This window comes from Lissotriton vulgaris, chromosome 6 (assembly GCF_964263255.1).
Source record: "Lissotriton vulgaris chromosome 6, aLisVul1.2, whole genome shotgun sequence".
In the NCBI taxonomy this organism is placed as follows: Eukaryota; Metazoa; Chordata; class Amphibia; order Caudata; family Salamandridae; genus Lissotriton; species Lissotriton vulgaris.
This window is the reverse complement of record NC_141694.1, coordinates 1,228,544,068-1,228,565,575: the sequence shown is the minus strand read 5'-3', so window position 1 is coordinate 1,228,565,575 and position 21,508 is coordinate 1,228,544,068. Positions and strand designations below refer to the sequence as shown.

The window sequence follows — 21,508 nt, the reverse complement described above, 5'->3', positions numbered from 1 at the left end:
AAAGCAATGATTGTTGATAAAACTTATTTAAGAGAACGTAGAAGAATCTGGCCCCTACTTTCTGTTATTTAAAATTGTAACCCATGGGTTACTAAAGTCTCTATAGCAAGCACTCAACTCACAACGTTATCTGAATTATCACTTACATTAATCAATTTTTTCCAGAAAATGAATGTGTTTACCTCTTTCTATTTTAATGATCTTGGTTTCATTATTCTTTTTTGCAGAGAAGATAGCAGCCATTACGGGATCAGTTTTTATTGGGTAAGTTCTAGAAAATGCAGGGAGTGGCGTAAGAGAAATATATTGGTCAAAATGCTTAAGCTTTTCTTTTCTTAAACAATGGACAATCAGTAACACATTTTCCATGAAAACATCCTTTAGTAAAACATTACCTACATAGCAGAATGCTGACTATTCATAAACATTATTTCAAAGTTCTTTGTTGAGAGTGGTTTTTTGTTCCTCCAGGAGAGATTTGGCCAGGAGAGTGGAGGAAAACGACTCCACCAGATCAATATAGCATAGTGTTTATCTGGAACATGTTCAATTAAGGTGTGTTCTTCGGATCCTGGCTAAGTAATTGTTGATCCAAAATGGCAAACCCCTCTTTTTTTTAAAATTCTGAATGAGGTGGTGCAAGGGGAAAGGGATTGACTTGGCTGGGGTGAGAAGATGCTGGCTGATCATCAGGTGGCAATTATCAGAAAATTAGTGTCTCAATTATAAAGAATAATTTGTAACCTGAGTTTATGCATAGCATAAGGATCAATTGCTGAATCTATGATAGGCATCCCAGTGACTATCTCCTTTATGCACCTCTTATCACCCTGCAGGTTCTTCACCTCACAAACAAGGTGCTGCTCAACCCCAGCACATTAGCCATTCCAGCGATATGCTCCAGCATCTTCTAGGAATACGCTGCACTTAAGTTTAGCGTGCCTCAATGTTGAGCTCATTTACAAAGTTGTGCCTCAACTTCATTAAAGATTACTATATATACATTCTGCCTCTATGCACTGTCTGGCCTGTGTGCATAGCAGCCGGATCATTTCTTAGTACTGAAGGGTTCAAAGGTGCCTAGGCAGGGATGCCACTCTCTCCACTTTTTTCCCCTCTAGAGATGGAACCAATGCTGATGATGGCCAACAGGGAGAGACAGAGGAATGGCACTTTATACAGTATTGGGGTATCTTTCATAGATTCACATGCCTGAATCATTCCCCATCATCGAGATGGTAGTCCCACGGTACAATACAAAAGCAGTGCCATAAATAATAAATAGGCTAAAAAAGGCCCAATGCCATCCATTAGTAGCCTATCTATGTCCTTTTCCAAAAAGGACAAAGAGTTGGCTCCAGCCAATCAGCTGTTAGCGCCCTCTAGAACACTCCTAGCAGAGGCAAGTTCTCTTTAGATTTTCACTGCACGTTGTGTGGCAGGGAGTCTCCCTGAGTGCTACTCAGTTTTTTACTTCTATTCAGCTAACTTTGACATCATTTCAGACAAGAAAGGCCTCTTCCACCCTTGCAAGACCTGTGGGAAGAAGAGGGTCCATGTGGATGACCCACATAAAGAATGTATTTATTGCCTTTATCCCAGGTATGAGTTGAAGGACTGTAAGATCTGCCACACCTTTTCTAACAAAACCCTCAAGGACAGAGAGGGGAGATTACTTTTGTGGCTTCAATACACAAAACAACAATCTCGTTCTTCAGATGAAGAAGAAGAGCTGGCTTCAACATCTCACAAGAGGGCTAGATCCCAGGAAAGATCCTCAGGTGAGGGAAGAAACACTTTAAATCTTCCCAAGATAAGCCTGTAAGCAAGGAGAGGATTTCCAAACATTCCTCTGACCCAACGCGGTCTTTACCCTCTACGCCTGTCAAGAAAGAAAAAGAGCATCCGAGATCTTCTTCTGATTCTGTGAATAGAAAGCAGATAAAAAAGCCAGCGTCAACGACGATTTCTCTCTCGTCGTCGACGATTAGAGTAACATCATCAACACCATCGGCGACTGCAACCATCATGACGACGGCCGTCCATTCCCCTATTCTATCTACTAAGATTTCTATTGTGACAAGACCTTCGTCGTTGAAATCCGTCGACAACCCATCGTCAATGGCACAGACACCGTCGATTAAGTCACGGGCGACGAAGACACCATCGACGACAACATCACCGTCGACGAGAAAAACATTGTTGTTAACAACACCCGCAATGGAATTACAGTTGACAACGACACCGTTGACAAAGGAAATTCCCTCAATTATAAATTCTGCACCATCGACGCCCCCTTCGACGAGGATAACTCAAGTCACTACAGTGAAAGACATTGCTACACCTGCCTTTGCAAGAATATAGTTAAGTATCACCTTTGCTCATATCACAGCTTTTGGAAGGTTATATTGAGGAAGAGGAAGATTATGACGATGATGATGGCGGCCTACATGGGGTTGCTCACTGTCCATCTGAGCTCCATGGAAAATGCCAGGATGATAATGATGAAGAGGAGGAAAATTACCATGAGGCACATTATTATCAGGAACACTATATGGCTCCAAGTCATAGCTATCAATTTAATCTCTGACAGGAACTGCGCCACAGAGAAATGGCTCATCTACCGCCCTCATTGCTATGGGATCTGTAAGCCATGTTAGCAGATTACAAACAAAGATTCCCTCCTCAACAGAGTCCATCAGATGACCAGGTTCCTCAGGTGGAAGTGCCAACGGGCGTACCAGATCGTCAAGTACCTAGTACACCAGCGAATGCAAAGGGCTCAGTTCCAGTGGACCCTGGAGATCAGAATACTTCCTCTTCGGAAGACGAGGTAGAAGAAGGAGAATTACCTGATCCGGCATCTGTTCCTGATCCTTGGGATGATTGTGATCCCGACGCCATCCCTTCATCCGCACTTGCCTTGAGACTCTCCTCCAGAAGATATCAGGGGATTTTACAATTTGATGCAGAGGGCAGCCAATAGGTTCCACTTACCCATCACTGCAAAAGAAACAATGTTTTCGGTACGATTTAAAGAGGACACAAGGTAAGTGGTACGTTCAATTCCTATCATCGACCATATATGGCAGGAGGTTGTAAAGATTATGAAGACGCCGGCATCCATACCACCGGTACTGCCTCGTGTAGAGAAGAAATATAAGGCTCCGGAGGACTCTCTATCTTGCCTTATTAGACACCCAAAGTCAGATTCTGTCATCTCCCAGGCTGCACAGAGACGCTTGAAGAATCTGGCCACGCCGATTACTACTCCCCAGACAGAGAGGGACATTGGATGGACTTTCTGGGAAAGAAATTTTCATCGATGGCAGCTGCAACAGTCTAAGCAGCAAATGCTTTAGCCATTATCAGCTGCTATGACCGTCAGATGTGGTCCGATATGGCAGGACTGATAGACCTCATTCCAGAAGAAAACAGACATTACGCCCGAAAAATCCAATTGGAGGGTGAGCATGCTGCTTCTGAGACAATTGATTGTGCCCTAGACATAGCAAATACAAGTTTTAGAACATTTCTGGAGCGGCAGTACTTCATTGCCAGGGGTAGCTGAAAGCTATTACCTGAGGTGCAAGCTAAGGTTTTTGACATGGCGTTTGATGGAGAGATTTTTCAGAAAACTTATCAACAAAGCTCTTTTGGTGATAAAGAATGATACAGACACCACAAAGTCTTTGGGAGCTCTGCAATATAGAAAAGTACCTTTCAGAGGTGCCAGAGGGCGAGGATTCACCACCTACAAAGGAGGATATCCGAGAGCTCAGCAATACCAACCTCCATATCGCCAATCTTACAACCCTCCATCTTATCGCCAATCATCGACAGCTGGTTTCTCTCACCAGAGAAGGCCGCACGCGAACACCACAACAGGGCCGTTCGCCTATTGTTGTGAGTACGTCAGGGTACCAGCCCTTATTCCCTCCCTGCCCGTGGGTGCAAACATTTCTGCTTATGCACAGCAGAGGCACAAAATAACATCAGACTGCTGGGAGTTGGAACTAGTCACCATGGGTCAAACTCTAGAATTCATTCAAAAACCACCTATTACTCCGCCCAGGGGTCCCACTCCCCTCATCTTCACTTATTGCGAAAATAAGTCTTGATCATGCTCCTCAAGGAAGCAATAGTAGAAGTACCAATCGCTTGGTGAGGAAGAGGTTTCTATTCTCGTTTCTTCATAATAAGAAAGAAGTCAGGAGAATGGAGACCAATTCTGGACCTAAGGAAACTGAACAAGTTTCTCAAAAACAGACATTCAGGAAGGTAACACTCTCCGGATGCTTAAACAAAGGAGATTTCATGACTTCACTCGACATGGAAGACGCATACTTTCATACCCCAATCCACCTAAAACTCAGGAAATATCTATGTCTCACCGTGGCTGGTACCCATTATCAATTCAAAGTGCTCCCGTTTGGTCTAAAATCAGCACCACGGATCTTCACCCAGTGCCTAGCGCCAGTAGCGGCGGCCTTGCGATCTCAGGGGTTTCAAGTTTTCCATACCTCGATGATTGGCTACTCAAACTGCAACAGCGCAGGAAGCCAATCAGACTATGACAGCTGTCTCCATCTATTCAATGCATTGGGACTCACTCTAAACAGGGAAAAATCAAATGTATGTCCAACTCAGGTAATATCGTTCTGGGAACATCCCTGGAAACAGTTCAAGGCAAAGCATTGTTGTCTCAAAAGAGACAGATGCAGCTCCAAAGGTTAGCCAGGACCATTTCAAGAATAAAGTCAGTTTCTGTATGAATGTTCAAATCGCTTCTGGGAATGTGCTCTTCAGCAATAAACCTAATACCTTTAGCCAGATTAAAGATGAGGCCTCTTCAGGAAGAACTTCAGAAACAGTGGCAACAAGCTTTGGGATTTTTCGAAGATGTAATTCGAATCACATCAAGAATGGTGGAAACCCTACAATGGTGGTCTCAAACGACAAATCTTGTTCAAGGTCTAACCTTTCTGCAAAGTACCCCAGATTTCATTCTGACAACAGATGCCTCCATAGAGGGATGGGGAGGTCATCTGCAGGATTTGCAAAAATACAGGGAAAATGGTCTTCGATACAGAAAAAACAACACATCAACAGATTGTAACTCAAAGCCATATTCCTATCTCTTCAGGCTTTCCTGCCAAGAATAGCAGGTTCTTCAGTGTTGGTCCATACGGACAATGCAACCAGCATGTACTATATAAACAAGCAAAGAGGAACAAAATCCATGATGCTATCTCAAGAGGCGCAGGAATTATGGTAATGGACAACGCTCCATGGAATCTCGTTGAAGGCCGAGCATGTTAGGGGTCTACACAATATCCTAGCAGATACGCTAAGCAGGTCTCAGTCCAGCTGCCACGAGTGGGAGCTAGAGCAAGCATAGGTGGATCGAATCTTCCAAAGATGAGGAAACCAGCTCTGGACCTCTTTGCAACAAAGGAGAACGAAAAATGCCAGTATTATGCCAGCAGGTTCCCACTACCAGGGTCAAGGGGGAATGCCCTTTTAATGCGATGGTCAGGGATATATACCTACGCTTTTTCCTCATCCCATTAACCCCCAGGGTACTAATCAAAATGAAAAAGGGAAGGTTGCCGCCTAATCTTGATAGAATCCCAGTTGGCCCAAACAATATTAGTTCCGGAGCTGCTCCTATTGTCGCAAGACAGACGCATTCATCTTCATCCGTCAGCAACGATGTTATCGAGGAACAAGGGCCAGGTGATTCATCCAGATCCACATTCTCTTCACTTGCACACATGGCTCCTGAATTCCTAGAATTTAAGGATCTCAATATTCCACAAGACTGTAGAGAAATACTTGCTAAACATATCATCTGAAATGGAAAAGATTCTGTTGCTGGTGCAGAGAAAACAAAGTTCATCTGCTGCAAGCCCCTGCTGAGCAGATTTTACCTTATCTCCTCTCACTAGCTATATCAGTTCTCACCTTTTCTTCAGTAAAAGTTCACTTGGCTGTAATTTCCTGGTACAGGAAATCTCCTCAGATTCCTTCCTTCTGTTCATCTCCTCCCATAAACAATTCATGAGAGGCCTTTTCCACGTTTTTCCTCCAGTACGCTCGCCTTTTCCAGAGTAGAAACTCAATGTGGTCCTAGCACAGTTGATGAGACGACCATTTGAACCGATTCATAAAGCAGAACTTAAATTTCTCACATGAAAAGTATCCCTCTTGCTTGCTCTTGCTTCTGCAAGAAGAGTTAGTGAAATGGAGACCTTGACAATCAAAGAACCTTTCCTACACTTCACAGAGAATTATGTAGCCCTTCGAGCAAATCCAAAGTTCATACCAAAAGTACCAACGCAATTTCACCTAAATGAACCGGTGATGTATACAGCCTTTTTCCCTAAATCCATCTACTCCAGCAGAACGGAATTTTTATACGTTGGATGTCAAAAGATGTTTGAAATGTTATCTTCATAAAACAAAGAAAATAAGAAAACAGATCAGCTTCTCGTAGCCTACGGACAAGGAAAGCAGGGAACCTCAGTAATGAAAGCCCCGATCGCCAGATGGGTCGCATCAGCGATACAGTTCTGCCACGAAAAAGCTAAGAAACCTCTGACAGTGAGGGCTAAAGCACACTCCATGAGAACAGTCGCTGCATCTACAACCTTGTTTGTGGGAGAGACTTCACTCGACATGGAAGACGCATACTTTCATACCCCAATCCACCTAAAACTCAGGAAATATCTATGGTTCACCGTGGCTGGTACCCATTATCAATTCAAAGTGCTCCAGTTTGGTCTAAAATCAGCACCACAGATCTTCACCAAGTGCCTAGCGCCAGTAGCGGCGGCCTTGCGATCTCAGGGGTTTCAAGTTTTCCATATCTCGATGATTGGCTACTCAAACTGCAACAGCGCAGGAAGCCAATCAGACTATGACAGCTTGTCTCCATCTTTTCAATGCATTGGGACTCACTCTAAACAGGGAAAAATCAAATGTATGTCCAACTCAGGTAGTATCATTCTGGGAACATCCCTGGAAACAGTTCAAGGCAAAGCATTGTTGTCTCAAAAGAGACAGATGCAGCTCCAAAGGTTAGCCAGGACCATTTCAAGAATAAAGTCAGTTTCTGTATGAGTGTTCAAATCGCTTCTGGGAATGCGCTCTTCAGCAATAACTTTAATACCTTTGGCCAGATTAAAGATGAGGCCTCTTCAGGAAGAACTTCAGAAACAGTGGCAACAAGCTTTGGGATCTTTCGAAGATGTAATTCGAATCACATCAAGGATGGTGGAAAAGCTACAATGGTGGTCTCAAACGACAAATCTTGTTCAAGGTCTAACCTTTCTGCAAAGTATCCCAGATTTCATTCTGACAACAGACTCCTCCATTGAGGGATGGGGAGGTCAACTGCAGGATTTGCAAAAATCCAGGGAAAATGGTCTTCGATACAGAAAAAACAACATATCAACAGATTGTAACTCAAAGCCATATTCCTATCTCTTCAGGCTTTCCTGCCAAGAATAGCAGGTTCCTCAGTGTTGGTCCATACATAAACAAGCAAAGAGGAACAAAATCCATGATGCTATCTCAAGAGGCGCAGGAATTATGGTAATGGACAACGCTCCATGGAATCTCCTTAAAGGCCGAGCATGTCAGGGGTCTACACAATATCCTAGCAGATACGCTAAGCAGGTCTCAGTCCAGCTGCCACGAGTTGGACGTAGAGCAAACATAGGTGGATCTAATCTTCCAAAGATGAGGAAACCAGCTCTGGACCTCTTTGCAACAAAGGAGAACGAAAAATGCCAGTATTATGCCAGCAGGTTCCCACTACCAAGGTCAAGGGGGAATGCCCTTTTAATGCGATGGTCAGGGATATATACCTACGCTTTTTCCTCATCCTATTAATCCCCAGGGTACTAATCAAAATGAAAAGGGAAGGGTGCCGCCTAATCTTGATAGCATCCCCGTTGGCCCAGACAATATTAGTTCCGGAGCTGCTCCTATTGTCGCAAGCCAGACGCATTCATCTTCTTCCGTCATCACGATGTTATTGAGGAGCAAGGGCCAGGTGATTCATCCGGATCCACATTCTCTTCACTTGCACGCATGGCTCCTGAATTCCTAGAATTTAAGGATCTCAATATTCCACAAGACTGTAGAGAAATACTTGCTAAACATATCGTCTGAAATGGAAAAGATTCTGTTGCTGGTGCGGAGAAAACAAAGTTCATCCGCTGCAAGCCCCTGCTGAGCAGATTTTACCTTATCTCCTCTCACTAGCTAAATCAGGTCTCACCTTTTCTTCAGTAAAAGTTCACTTGGCTGCAATTTCCTGGTACAGGAAATCTCCTCAGATTCCTTCCTTCTGTTCATCTCCTCCCATAAACAATTCATGAGAGGCCTTTTCCACGTTTTTCCTCCAGTACGCTCGCCTCCTCCAGAGTAGAAACTCAATGTGGTCCTAGCACAGTTGATGAGACGACCATTTGAACCGATTCATAAAGCAGAACTTAATTTTCTCACATGAAAAGTATCCCTCTTGCTTGCTCTTGCTTCTGCAAGAAGAGGTAGTGAAATGGAGGCCTTTACAATCAAAGAACCTTACCTACACTTCACAGAGAATTATGTAGCCCTTCGAGCAAATCCAAAGTTCATACCAAAAGTACCAACGCAATTTCACCTAAATGAACCGGTGATGTATACAGTCTTTTTCCCTAAATCCATCTACTCCAGCAAAACGGAATTTGCATACGTTGGATGTCAAAAGATGTTTGAAATGTTATCTTCATAAAACAAAGAAAATAAGAAAGCAGATCAGCTTCTCGTAGCCTACGGACAAGGAAAGCAGGGAACCTCAGTAATGAAAGTCACGATCGTCAGATGGGTTGCATCTGCGATACAGTTCTGCCACGAAAAAGCTAAGAAACCTCTGACAGTGAGGGCTAAAGCACACTCCATGAGAACAGTCGCTGCATCTACAACCTTGTTTGTGGGAGTGACATTAGCCAAAATATGCTGTGCTGTGACACGGAAGGATATCCACACGTTTACAAAACACTACTGCCTCCAATCTGCACAACGGAAGGATGCAGCGGTTGGACAGGCTGTGCTACGTCATCTTTTTAACTAAGGTGAGATTCTTTATTTTTCACAAAGGAATGTATTTTTGCCTTTTTTCTTTCTCTAATCTTAATTAGAATAAGTGATCAAGTAACTGTATTTGGCAATTTGTACCCTAATATGATTTGTGATGTATATTTGGATGGTTACGTCAACTTTCCCTGTTTTAATATTTCAATATATTATAATGCTTGGCACATGCATTGTGTGAAAGTTGGTGGATAACTATTGGGAGTTTAAAATTACATGTCACCCACCTTCCACTAACGACAGTACAATTAGGGTACTGCTTGCTATTGTGATTCATTGCAAAATACAGTTGATGGACAGAATGCAGAACAATGTCTTACATTCACCCCAGTACAAAGATCTGGGCCTAAATCCATCGTTATTTTGCACTCCACACCACCCTAGGTCAGACAATGGCTATATGCAAATCAGCCTTGACCTTGTGCTCATGGGAACAGTCCAGCCCGAACTACCAAGCCATGTCTTTCCTAGACCGGAATCAAGCATCCAAGGACCGGTTTCTGGCTATCAGTCTTCTTCAGCCTGGATAGCTTGACTCCAGTGATGTGGAGAGCCTGGGACTCACATCTGAGTATACCCAGCACACTCGGGGTGAAAATTGCAAAAAACACAGTTGATGGACAGTATGCAGAACAATGTCTTACATTCACCCCAGTACAAAGATCTGGGCCTAAATGCATCGTTTTTTTGCACTCCACACCACCCTAGGTCAGACAATGGCTATATGCAAATCAACCTTGACCCTGTGCCTCATGGGAACGTCCAGCCCGAATTACCAAGCCATGTCTTTCCTAGACCGGAATCAAGCATCCAAGGACCAGTTTCTGGCTATCAGCCTTCTTCAGCCTGGATAGCTTGACTCCAGTGATGTGGAGAGCCTGGGACTCACGTCTGAGTATACCCAGCACACTCAGGGTGAAAATTGCAAAAAACACAGTTGATGGACAGAATGCAGAACAATGTTTTGCATTCACCCCAGTACAAAGATCTGGGCCTAAATCCATCGTTTTTTTGCACTCCACTCCACCCTAGGTCAGACAATGGCTATATGCAGGGTATGCTCAGACGTGAGTCCCTTGCTCACTTTGCCACTGGATTCAAGCAAGACGGGCTGAAGACGGCTGGAATGCCAGAAACCGGTCATCTGAAGCTTGTTTCCGGTCCAGGGAAGACATGGCTTGCCAGTTCGGGCTGGACTGTTCCCATGAGGCACAGGGTCAGACTGATTTGCATATAGCCATGTCTGAACTGGGGTGGCAGAGTGGGCTAAAGAACGGTGATGAATTAAACCCAGATCTTTTGACTGGGTGTGAGTGTTTGATTGATTCAGATGCTCCGTCCATCACCACCCCCTTTTGTACCGCTTTTGGCCGCCATAAGTGTGGCAGGGTATGCTCAGACGTGAGTCCCTTGCTCACTTTGCCACTGGATTCAAGCAAGACAGGCTGAAGACGGCTGGAATGCCAGAAACCGGTCCTCGGAAGCTTGTTTCCGGTCCAGGGAAGACATGGCTTGGCAGTTCGGGCTGGACTGTTCCCATGAGGCACAGGGTCAGACTGATTTGCATATAGCCATGTCTGAACTGGGGTGGCAGAGTGGGCTAAAGAACGGTGATGATTAAACCCAGATCTTTTGACTGGGTGTGAGTGTTTGATTGATTCAGATGCTCCGTCCATCACCACCCCCTTTTGTACTGCTATTGTGATTCAGGCATGTGAATCTATAAAAGATACATTAATACTGTATAAGAAAAAAAGTTACTTACCTGTAACTACAGTTCTCCCATATTGGTATCTTTCATAGATTCACATGCAACCCACTCTCCTCCCCGTGGAGTCAGTTCTCATTGATTTTGGGGATACTTACTTCCCACTTGTGCTTGGAAAATCTGAAGAGAACTTGCCTCTCCTGGGAGTGTTCTAGAGGGTGCTAACAGCTGATTGGCTAGAGCCAATGTTTGGTCCTTTTTTGAAAAAGGACATAGATACGCTACTAATGGATGGCCTTGGGCCCTTTTTAGCCTATTTCCTATTGATGGCACTGCTTTTGTTTTTTACCGTGGGACTCCCATCTCGACGACGGGGAATGATTCAGGCAGGCGAATCTATGAAAGATACCAATACAGGATAACTGTAGTTACAGGTAAGTAACTTGTTTTCATATTGGTATTTCCACATATTATTGCTGTACAAAAACAGCATCATTTCGTATTTTAGAAATATAGGCATGGACTTGGGGCCATTGCTGCACCTGGAACAATTTTGGCATATTTTTGGGTTAAAGGTGAACAGAGACAAATCACACCTATTCTCACTGCGATCACAACCCCCATTGGAAGCTCGGGAGTAGCTGAGTTGCCTCTGATGTTGAAACTGAACTCATGCCGATAACAAGAAATTCAGATACATCATATGGACCTGGAGATAATAGAGGAAAACATACACAAGACACTGACAGTCACCAGAGACTCCATTCAGTTTTGAATATAAATTGCCACTGTCCACAGTGGGCAGATTGGCACTCTTAAAATGATCATATTGCCCTGCTTTTTTTAGCTTTTTTGCAAATGTACCAGTGAAAGTTACTAAACCTGTATTTAAAGTGCTGAGCAAACTACTTGACCTGGTGTGGGGCAACAGCAGGATACTACCGGAACAGCAGCTACTGACCTGAAAGGGAGGATCTGGGGCACGTGATTATGAGAACTACTATCTATCGGGCGAACTACAGTTGGTGTACAATCCATACATAGCCGCCCACTCACTGCAACACAGAGATTTGCTCAACATTATTAAACATGGCTGGAAGTGATGTCCTCATCCTGGGATCCTCGCCCTCCGCCTGGGACGACTCCTGGTGGCCCCCCGCCCAGGGAACCGCACCCAAACCGACAGACCACGCACGCAACCTGGGCTTCATCCTGGACTCCTCCCTCTCCATGACCAAGCAAGTCAACGCCGTCTCCGCGTCGTGCTTCAACATCCTGCGCATGCTACGGAAAATCTTCCGGTGGATCCCCACCGAGACTAGGAAGAATGTCACCCAGGCCCTCGTCACCAGCCGACTGGACTACGGCAACGCCCTCTACGCCGGAACCACCACCAAGCTCCAGAAGAGACTCCAACGGATCCAGAACGCCTCAGCCAGACTCATCCTCGACATCCCACGACACAGCCACATCTCCGGACACCTAAGAGACCTGCACTGGCTCCCGGTCAACAAGAGAATCACCTTCCGTCTCCTTACCCACGCACACAAAGCTCTCCACGATGAAGGCCCGAGCTACCTCAACAACCGCATCAACTTCTACGCTCCCAAACGACACCTCCGATCAGCCAGTCACGCCCTCACCGCCGTCCCCCGCATCCTAAGAACGACAACAGGAGGAAGGTCCTTCTCCTACCTGGCCGCCAAGACCTGGAACTCCCTCCCTCCCGACCTGCGCCTGACCCAAGACCACCTCGCCTTCAGGAAGAAGCTCAAGACCTGGCTGTTCGGGCAGTAGCAGCACCCCCCCCCCCAGCGCCTTGAGACCCTCCGGGTAAGTAGAGCGCTCTATAAATGTCTATGATTGATTGATTGATTGATTGATGTCTTTCCCACCCCAAAACTGCTTTCCTCTGACGGGGATTGTTGGACTTGGCCCTTCTAGCAGGTTCACCCCTGAACTTTTTGCCTTGTAAGGTTACCTCATTATAGTGATTTCTGGTCTTTGCGCACTTTAGCACGGTGGCGCATTGTAAATGCGTGCGCTCTCTGCGTGCGTGTGTGAGAGTGGCCTGCCCTCCCATAGGAATGCATGGGGAATATGTGTGTCCCTGGTAGTTCCTGATGCGTGGGGAGTGCAGGTGCGAGTTTGGTATGTGCGGACTCGTGTGATTAAATGCTGCGCGATGATGAGTGCGGCATACATGTGTTTAGTGTGGAAGTGCCACTTCTAGAAGTTTGCATGTCTGTGTAATTTATGTGAATTGGCTGTCTGGCTTGTGATTGGCTGGAGCTGGCTGGTGGGTCTGCCCCGGTGGTGAGGGGAGAGATCTGCATGATTGATGTGAGGGAGGAGTGCCCCTGGGACCTGAATAGCGCTGGGCTTTCCCCACACAATGCTGGCTCCGCCCCCTATGGTGCGACTGATGACCCTAGCCTGGCCAGTGAATGGGGAGAGGGCCTGGTTTTTTCCCCACCCGGCACCCCAGAGACAAAGGGATTTTGTGTTTAAAAAGAGGCTGTGACCTCCTGTAAAATGTTCTTGTTCTGCTACTTGAATCTACCAGGGGCGTGCTGCTGCTGGGGCCATGGGGAAGGCTTGCCTCCCTGGGCCCTGCCCAGCCCCTGGATTGCTGATGGACTTGGTGCAGGACCCCTCTGCCTTGCCTGGGTGCTGGAGAACATCTTTTGGACCCTCCTGGCCTCTGCACCTAGGAGAACCTTGTTGCTGGGGCCCTGGTTGCTTAAGGGGTCATTCCTTAGGGGCCTGGTGCTTTCTGTGGCCCCCCAGCGCCTTGGGAGCGATTTATTTTTCCTTTCTGGGCAGAGCGCTGTCATTTTCCCTAGGAGGGAAGCGGTCCTGCCCGTTGAATGCCCCAGAGTGCGCAGGTGCCCACCCTGCGTCTGCGTCTGCATTTTCATTTTATGCTTATTTACGGGTGCCCACCCCGTTTATGTGCACCTTAGCCGGTGCCCACCCCGCTTCTACTTTTATTTTTTGCACCGAGGGAGCCTACCCCTCGTCTTGGCCCCGAGCAGTCACCGCCGCGGCCGGACCGAAGACAGTAAGTCAGGCGGCCGGGCACCTGGAGCGGGGCGGGACTTCCGCTTGCTTTCAGGAAGTCCCGCCCGCCGCCGCGACGCGATTGGCTACCCGCCCTGCCGCCGAATAAGGAAGAAGCCGGCAGAGAAAAATGGCCGGATGCTGCCCGGGGCTCCTGTGAGCTGTCAGGAGCCCCGGTGGTCCAGCGGAGAGCAGGAGTCCCAGAGAGGAGGAGAGGACTCCCTCGGCCGAACCCCGCAAGAACAGCCGCATGGAGAGGAGGCAGCGGGACGCTGCTGCTCCGCCGAAGGCAGCACAGACCGAGCAGGAGGATCTAAGCTGGACCGGAGTCCTGTCCCCCCAGAGCTGGTGAGTGAGGGCTCGAGGGGGCGGGTGGTGCCGGTCGAGGCGCCGAGAGGCCCATGCTGTTATTAGGGGGCCCCCCTGGTTGGTTACAGGGCCAGAGGGGCCCGTGAGCATTTCTACGCCCCACCTTGGTACCGGGCCGTAGTTAACCTTGCAGCTGCCCGGATGGCTAGAGGGCAGCTGCACCGTGGCTAGAATTGGTTACCTGGGCCCAGAGAGGCCCATGCCTTGTTGTTGAAGGCAGGTCCTGTAGGGGTAAAGCGGCCCCGGCTGGCAGCGGGCCGCTCTCCCAGCGTGGCAGCATTCCATTCCTTGTTGATGCAGAGCCCACGAGGCTCCCGGGCACAGTGTGGTTTCGAGCCCCCGAGGCTCCAAGGGGCTTTTGATTTTCTGAGTCCCCATTGCGGGACTCCAACGTGATTCTTGGGGGCATGATTGTTTTCGGAGGCAGAGTGCTCCCATGCACTGCTTATTCCCAGAGGGCTCCCACGTATTGCGCATTCTTTATCCCAGAGCCAGATGGCTCCCACAGTTGGCGCAATCTTGCTCCAGCGGGCCAGTGACGTCCCTTGACGCAGTTTGATCCACAGCCTCCCAGCAAGTAGTGGGCAGCTGCACCGTTTAGGTTTTCCTTCCTAGGCACATGTCTCTGGACTCAGGAGTGAGTCGCACTCCTTCGCCCCTACTTTGGCCTTCCCCAGCTGCGCAGCCAAAGTGCCAGCTGCAGCGTTTAGGCCCTGTTCTTGTCCTCAGCTGCCCAGCAAGTAGTGGGCAGCTGCTTCATTTAGGTTTTGGCGCAGTGGCGCAACCTGGACCCTAATGTGATTTATGTGCTGATGCTTTTGGGTGTTAGGAAATGTACAGTGTGTAGTATGTTTTGCGCACCCTGTCTTGATACCTCTGAATGTGTTTTTATGCATCATGTGTGAAGCTTCTGGCCTATACCTCTGAATGTGTTTTTATGCATCATGTGTAAAACTTCTGGCCTATACCTCTGAATGTGTTTTTATGCATCATGTGTGAAGCTTCTGGCCTATACCTCTGAATGTGTTTTTATGCATCATGTGTGAAACTTCTGGCCTATACCTCTGAATGTGTTTTCATGCTTAGGAGGTTGTTTTTCCTAGTATAGGGGATGCTAGTGAGTTCATGGTTCCCTGCGTGATATTTGCCTAAGGTGTTTAGGATTGCGTAGGTGGTACTTACCTTTTACCAGTGGTTACTGGTTGTGTGCTACATTTGTTATTTGGCGCTACAGTTATCATATGTTCTATGTGCTAAGCATTAATTCTACCAAGTGCTAATTCTAAAAGTGCTTATTCCTAGCAGTGGTCCATGTGGCCCTGTCCCATGTATCCCTTGTAAATATTGCCCAGTGCCAGTTGGCACGGTGTACATACTGTGATTACTATTCTAATGTGTTTGGTATAATACAAAGGCAATTTTTTATATAACCTTGTGTGGAGTTCCTTTTGTGGGGGGCCTTGGATGTTGTTGCTGGTGGGTGGGTGCGCAAATGCTTTACACATTGCCTCCGGGATAAGCCTGACTGCTCGTGCCAAGCTACCAAGGGGGTGAGCAGGGGTTATCTTGGCGGGTGACTTCCTTGCCCTGACGTAGAATGGTGGATTCTGCCTGGCTTTGGCACAAGCCTTAGCCAACCAGAAATCCCCATTTCTAACAGGGATCTAGAACTCGCTTCCTCTAATTCCGTCAGGTTGACAGAGCATGTTTCTACAACTTTTGCCTGTGTGCAGGTTTCAAACCTTGTAAAGACTGCCATAAGCATATTATCCAGTAACAGACCCCCACAAGGTCGGTCTCTGGTCTTTCATTTGACAAATGCGCGAAGATGAACTTGAAGACCATCCGCTACTGCAAGGCTAAACTTTACATTGTGGAGTACCTTCAGAATTCAAGAAGACCCAGTGTCTGTTGAAGTCAAGAGAGCGTGCACACTCCCGCTCACAAGACTGTTTTCGCATACAAACATTTTTGAGTTCAAGCCTTCAGGTAAGTCGGAGAAATAGAAGAGGTCGTATCATGGCTCCACTTCGTCCCACCACGGAAAGCCGCCCAACTCTGTCTCTGTGTTCAGAACCGATTCTGACCCTTATTCCATTGTGCCCCGATTCCCTGGGTCCAGTGGTGATGCCGCAGCAACTCCGTAAATTTATGGAGGCCGTGGACAATATTTCTGGTATTTGCCAAAAACCCTCTGGAGCACCTTTGGGCCCTGTTGATCCTACATAACCTGCGGTCAGTCTACCGCTGGTGGATGCACCCCAGACTCAGACTGCGCCACTCTATCTTGTATCGAGGTTGGCCCTGACCTTGGGCTCAACACCGAACCCTCACCCTACACTTCATACAGCTCCACAACCTCAAAGTTGACGTCACCAATGACAGAGGGTGAGCCGGTAGTCCTCTTGGACTCCTAAGCCCTCCCAGAGCGACATCCATTGATGTTGCATCCACCTACAACAGTAACTTATATGAAGAAGAGAGCCTATTTTTTGACTTACAGGACACGAGTGGGCTGGAAACATCTGACACAGGCCTTTTCTCCCCTTTGCCGGCTGTAGCTGCTGAAGAATCTCTCTCCTTTGCTACTGTCATTAGGAGAGCAGCAGAGGTGCTAGACCTCCGACGCCACTGCGATCAAAACAAATGTCTTCATAGAAGTGCTCCATCCAGGACAGACCAAACAGGATCCTCTTCTGAGGCTCTCACAGTTATACTGCTGGGCACCTGGGCAAAGCAGGGATATTGTACTCCGGTAACCATGCAGATTGCAAGGTGAACTGATCCAGGGACCCTACCATCCTCCTTCAGCACCCCACCACAGAGAGCCTGGTGGTGCAGCCCTGACAAGTCGTCTCAACTCAAATGCGTTTCCAAACACTCTTCCAGACACAGAATCCAAACATAGTGAGGCATTCACTAAAAGAATGTTCTCCTCAGCCAGCCTTGTATCCCTGTCGATGAATACTGGCTGCCTCTTGGGGAGATGCATACATTATGGGTCATGGTGGCAACAGCTCTTTCGAGAACGCCACCTTCCCGGAGAGCTGGAAGCATGCCGAGATCAATGCCCTACCCATGAAACCCAAGTCAGACCCCAAGGACCTCAAGAACTTCCGGCCCATCTCCCTCCTCCCATTCCCGACGAAAGTCCTCGAGAAGATTTTCAACAGGCAACTGACCTCTCTTCGAAAAGAACAACATCCTGGACCCGTTCCAGTCTAGATTCCGCAGCAACCACAGAACCGAAACCGCCCTCATCGCCCGCAACACCGATGACATCAGGGCCATGCTAGACAACGGAGAAACCATGGCCCTCATCCTTCTGGACCTCTCGGCTGCCTTCGACACCGTCTGCCACCACACCCTCACATTGCCGCACACGCCTCCACAACACAGGGATCCGCGACAAAGTACTGGACTGGACCACCTTCTTCCTCACTGGCAGAACCCAGAGTTGTCCGCCTCCCCCCATTCCGCTCTAAAGACACCAAGATCATCTGCGGCGTACCCCAAGGATCGTACCTCAGCCCGACACTCTTCAATGTTTACATGGCACCGCTCGCCAACATCGTTCGACCGCTCGACCACAACATCATCTCATACGCTGACGACACCCAGCTGATCCTCTCCCTCACCAAGGCCCCCACCACCGCGAAATCCAACCTCCACGAAGGGATGAAGGCCATCACCGAATGGATGATGAATAGCTGCCTGAAACTGATCTCGGACAAGACGGAGGTCCTTATCATCGGATCCACCCCCTCCGCCTGGGACGACTCATGGTGGTCCGCCACACTGGAAGCAGCACCGCGCCCACTGACCACGCACGCAACCTGGTATTCATCCTGGAATCTGCATTGTCAATGACCCAGCAAGTAAACGCCGTCTCCTCCTCCTGCTTCAACACCCTCTGCATGCTCTGCAAGATCTACAGATGGATCCCCACCTGAACCAGAAGGACGGTCACCCAGTACCTCAGCAGCAGACTGGACTGCGGCAACGCTCTCTACACAGGGACCTCAGCCAAACTCCAGAAATGACTACAACGCATACAGAACGCCTCTGCAAGCCTCATCCTCGACATCCCCCGCCGCAGCCACATCACAGCCCACCTGAAAGACCTGCACTGGCTCCGCGTCAACAAGAGGATCACCTTCAAGCTCCTCACCCACGCTCAAAAAGCACTCCATAACACCGGACCAGCGTACCTCAGCGGACGGCGTACCTTCTACACCTCTAACCGCCAGCTTCGCTCCGCTGACCTCGCCACCGTCCCCCGCATCCGACGAGCGACCGCCGGCGGCAGATCGTTCTCCCACCTCGGTGCAAAAACCTGGAACACCCTCCCCATCCGCCTATGACAGACCCAGGACTTGCTGGCCTTCAGGAGACTCCCCTAGACCTGGCTGTTCGAGCAGTAGCAGCACCCCCGCCCTCCCCCCAGTGCCTTGCGACCCTCAGGGGTAAGTAGTGCGCTCTACAAATGAACTGATTTATTGGTTGATTGAATGATTGACCCTCAACATCTGAGATTCCTCCAACAACTCACCCGCTTCTGCTAATGATATGAATGTGTTATTTAGATATAAGTCACCTGCGTTCTGGTAGTTTCCTGCTATCCAGGGGGCTACACTAGTGGAGTCTCTCTGACATAAAAAGGGCATGAGCTAGTGGGAGCATTTTTGCGTATGGTGCCCGTTTTAGAACATGCAGCTCTGTCTTTTCCCAGGCCTGAGCTACCCCATCAGGAGCTTTGGGAGATCGGTCGAAAATAACATCCCGCTAGTAGCTGTTTTCCCAATTTAGGTCTTTCTCATTCAATAGTTCAGCACAATGAAGTAGCTCCGCAAGGTAGTACATTTGAAGATCGGGTAGACCCAGACCTCCCTGCTCCTGATCCAATTTCAGGGTGTCAAATGTTACCCTGTTGCGCTTATTGGCCCAGACCAGACACACCAGGAGTCCATCAAGTCGCCGAAACAGTGCCATTGGTAAAGCACAAAAGGAGTTCTGCATAACATATAGGCATCTTGGTAACAGAATCATTTTGCCCAAGACCACCCATCTCCTGACTGACCACGGCAGAGTCTTCCAAAACTCCACAGAACGAGTGAGATCCTGAACTGTGCAGCCATATTCAGATTTTATTGTATGGGATCGTCATGCGTCACCTGGATTCCCAGGTATAGAAAATGGCTTGGTTCTCATAGAAGGCCCACTGCTGGGAGATCTGTCACCAGGCATAAGGCTAATGCTGCCATAGGAAACAGGACCGTCTTTTGGCAGATAACCCTGAGACCTGTCCGAAGTGCATGAGTTGCAGTAGTTTCGAAACAGTATGGACAGGATCAGGCACATAAAGGAGAGTGTTGTCTGCATACATTGATACTATATGAGTGGTGTCTTCAGCTTTTATCCCTTGTCACCAAGTTTATCCCTCAGATAACTTGCCAGGGGCTCCATGGCAAGGGCAAGAAGGAGCGGCGATGGGCACCCTTGTCCAGTGCCTCTCCCAATATCGAAGGCTTCTGGTACTACCTGGCCTATGCGCACTCGTGCCCTGGGTGCTGTAAATAACAGGCAGATCCAAGTCCAGTACCGTGAGCCAAAACCCATTCTCCAGAGCAATTCCAGAGGTATGTCCAGGAGAAGGGTGTCAAAGGCCTTTTCTATGACTAAAGCCACCAATACAGCCTCAACCCTTGCTTTTTTGGTTGCATGTAGGACATGAGAAAGTCTCCTGAGGTTCATGTGTGTGTCCTTACCTGCCATGAGCCCACACAGATCAGTAGGGATCTGCCTGGTGACCACCTGATGCAGCTATATTGCCAGGACCTTCGCCAACAACTTGACAAAAACATTTAGTACAGACAAGGGTCTATATGATCCCGGATCACTGGGGTTTCTACCGGGTTTTAGCAAAATGATTATAAGTGCCTCCCGCATATGATCAGGCAAATGCCCTACCGTTTTTGCTTCTTGAAGTGTGTCTAGGAGCTTGGAAAGGAGGTAAGCAGAGTATACCTGATAAAACTCTACTGAGAGTCTATCAGGGCACGGGACTTCCCTCTGCCATATATCAGAGACGCCCTCAGCTCATCAAGCTGTATATCTCCCTCTAAGTCCTCTCTATCCTCCACTCTCAAGCAGGAGATTTCAATTCCCTCTAGAAACACTTGCATATCCTGCGATCTGTTGTTGAGTGGATCCATGTAGTACCTCTGCCAGATGGTCTCACAGTGTCCGGTTGACTGCAGCCTGACCCACCTCAACCTGTGCATCTACCCTCGTCAAGGAGAGTATCAGCGGAGCACTCCTGCTGCATTAGCCAGTCTAGCATTGGACCCAATCGGTGACCTTCTCTGTGTAGTCTCTGCCAATAGTCCATTATCACGTGTCGGTCTAGCCTGTCCCAGATTGCTGCCATTTGACTGTGTGAGCCCATCAGCTCTTTCCCACCCCTCGCCTGCTGTTGCTGTTGGGTCAGTTGGGCCTCACCTTCTAGCAGTTCCCTCTCAAACTTGCTCCAAGTGCTATATATTTTCCCTCACTACACCACTGGATTCAAGCTAGCCTGGCTGATGAAAGGCGATGCCCTGAAACCAGTCCCAGTATGATTGTTTCTGGTCAGGGGAGGTCCTTGCTTGGCAATTCGAGCTGATTTGCATATGGCTGGGTCCAAACTGGGGTGGGGTGGTGTGGTGAGAAAAGAATGATGGATTTAACCCTGATCCTTGTGACGGGTGGTGAATTTTTGCATTGTCCAGCAATCCGTCCATCAATTGTTTCTTTTGCATATATTTTCCCACGGCATTACCCTCAATTCACTACCTTGCATGTGCCCCATTCGATAGTTCTGGTTGCCACAGAGGTCCAGTTAAATAGATTCAACTAGATAACCGTAAATCTAGTGTCTGGTTAGTATAAATAAAATAACATTGTATTAAATAGGTATCCTTGGCCCTAATCTTAACTTTATGTACACTAAATAAAATGTCATTAAAATAGTTTACCCTAACCTTAATTCAAGTTAAAGTAAGATATTTAAAAAGTACTCTATATCCTGTCTAACTGAAAGTAAATGCAATTAAATTAACCCTTAACCAAATTAAAATACCTCTAATTGTATTTACATGTTATTATAAACTTGGCTAAGATGATTTAGTGCCACTCTCTTTTATGATAATACCCATGCGGTAGTGTTCATGTGGTTTGCTGTGA

The 21,508-nt window shown here is 47.8% G+C and overlaps 1 protein-coding gene across 1 annotated transcript in view; it reads left to right on the top strand.

Moving 5' to 3' along the window:
* Positions 1-233: 233 nt before the first annotated feature.
* The window catches only part of SERAC1 (serine active site containing 1), a 293,263-nt gene continuing 271,988 nt past the window's right edge, over positions 234-21,508 (top strand). Inside the window, exon 1 of the mRNA XM_086927320.1 lies at positions 234-264. The gene's annotated coding sequence lies outside the window, so the exon portion shown is untranslated. The remainder of the gene's footprint in view (positions 265-21,508) is intronic.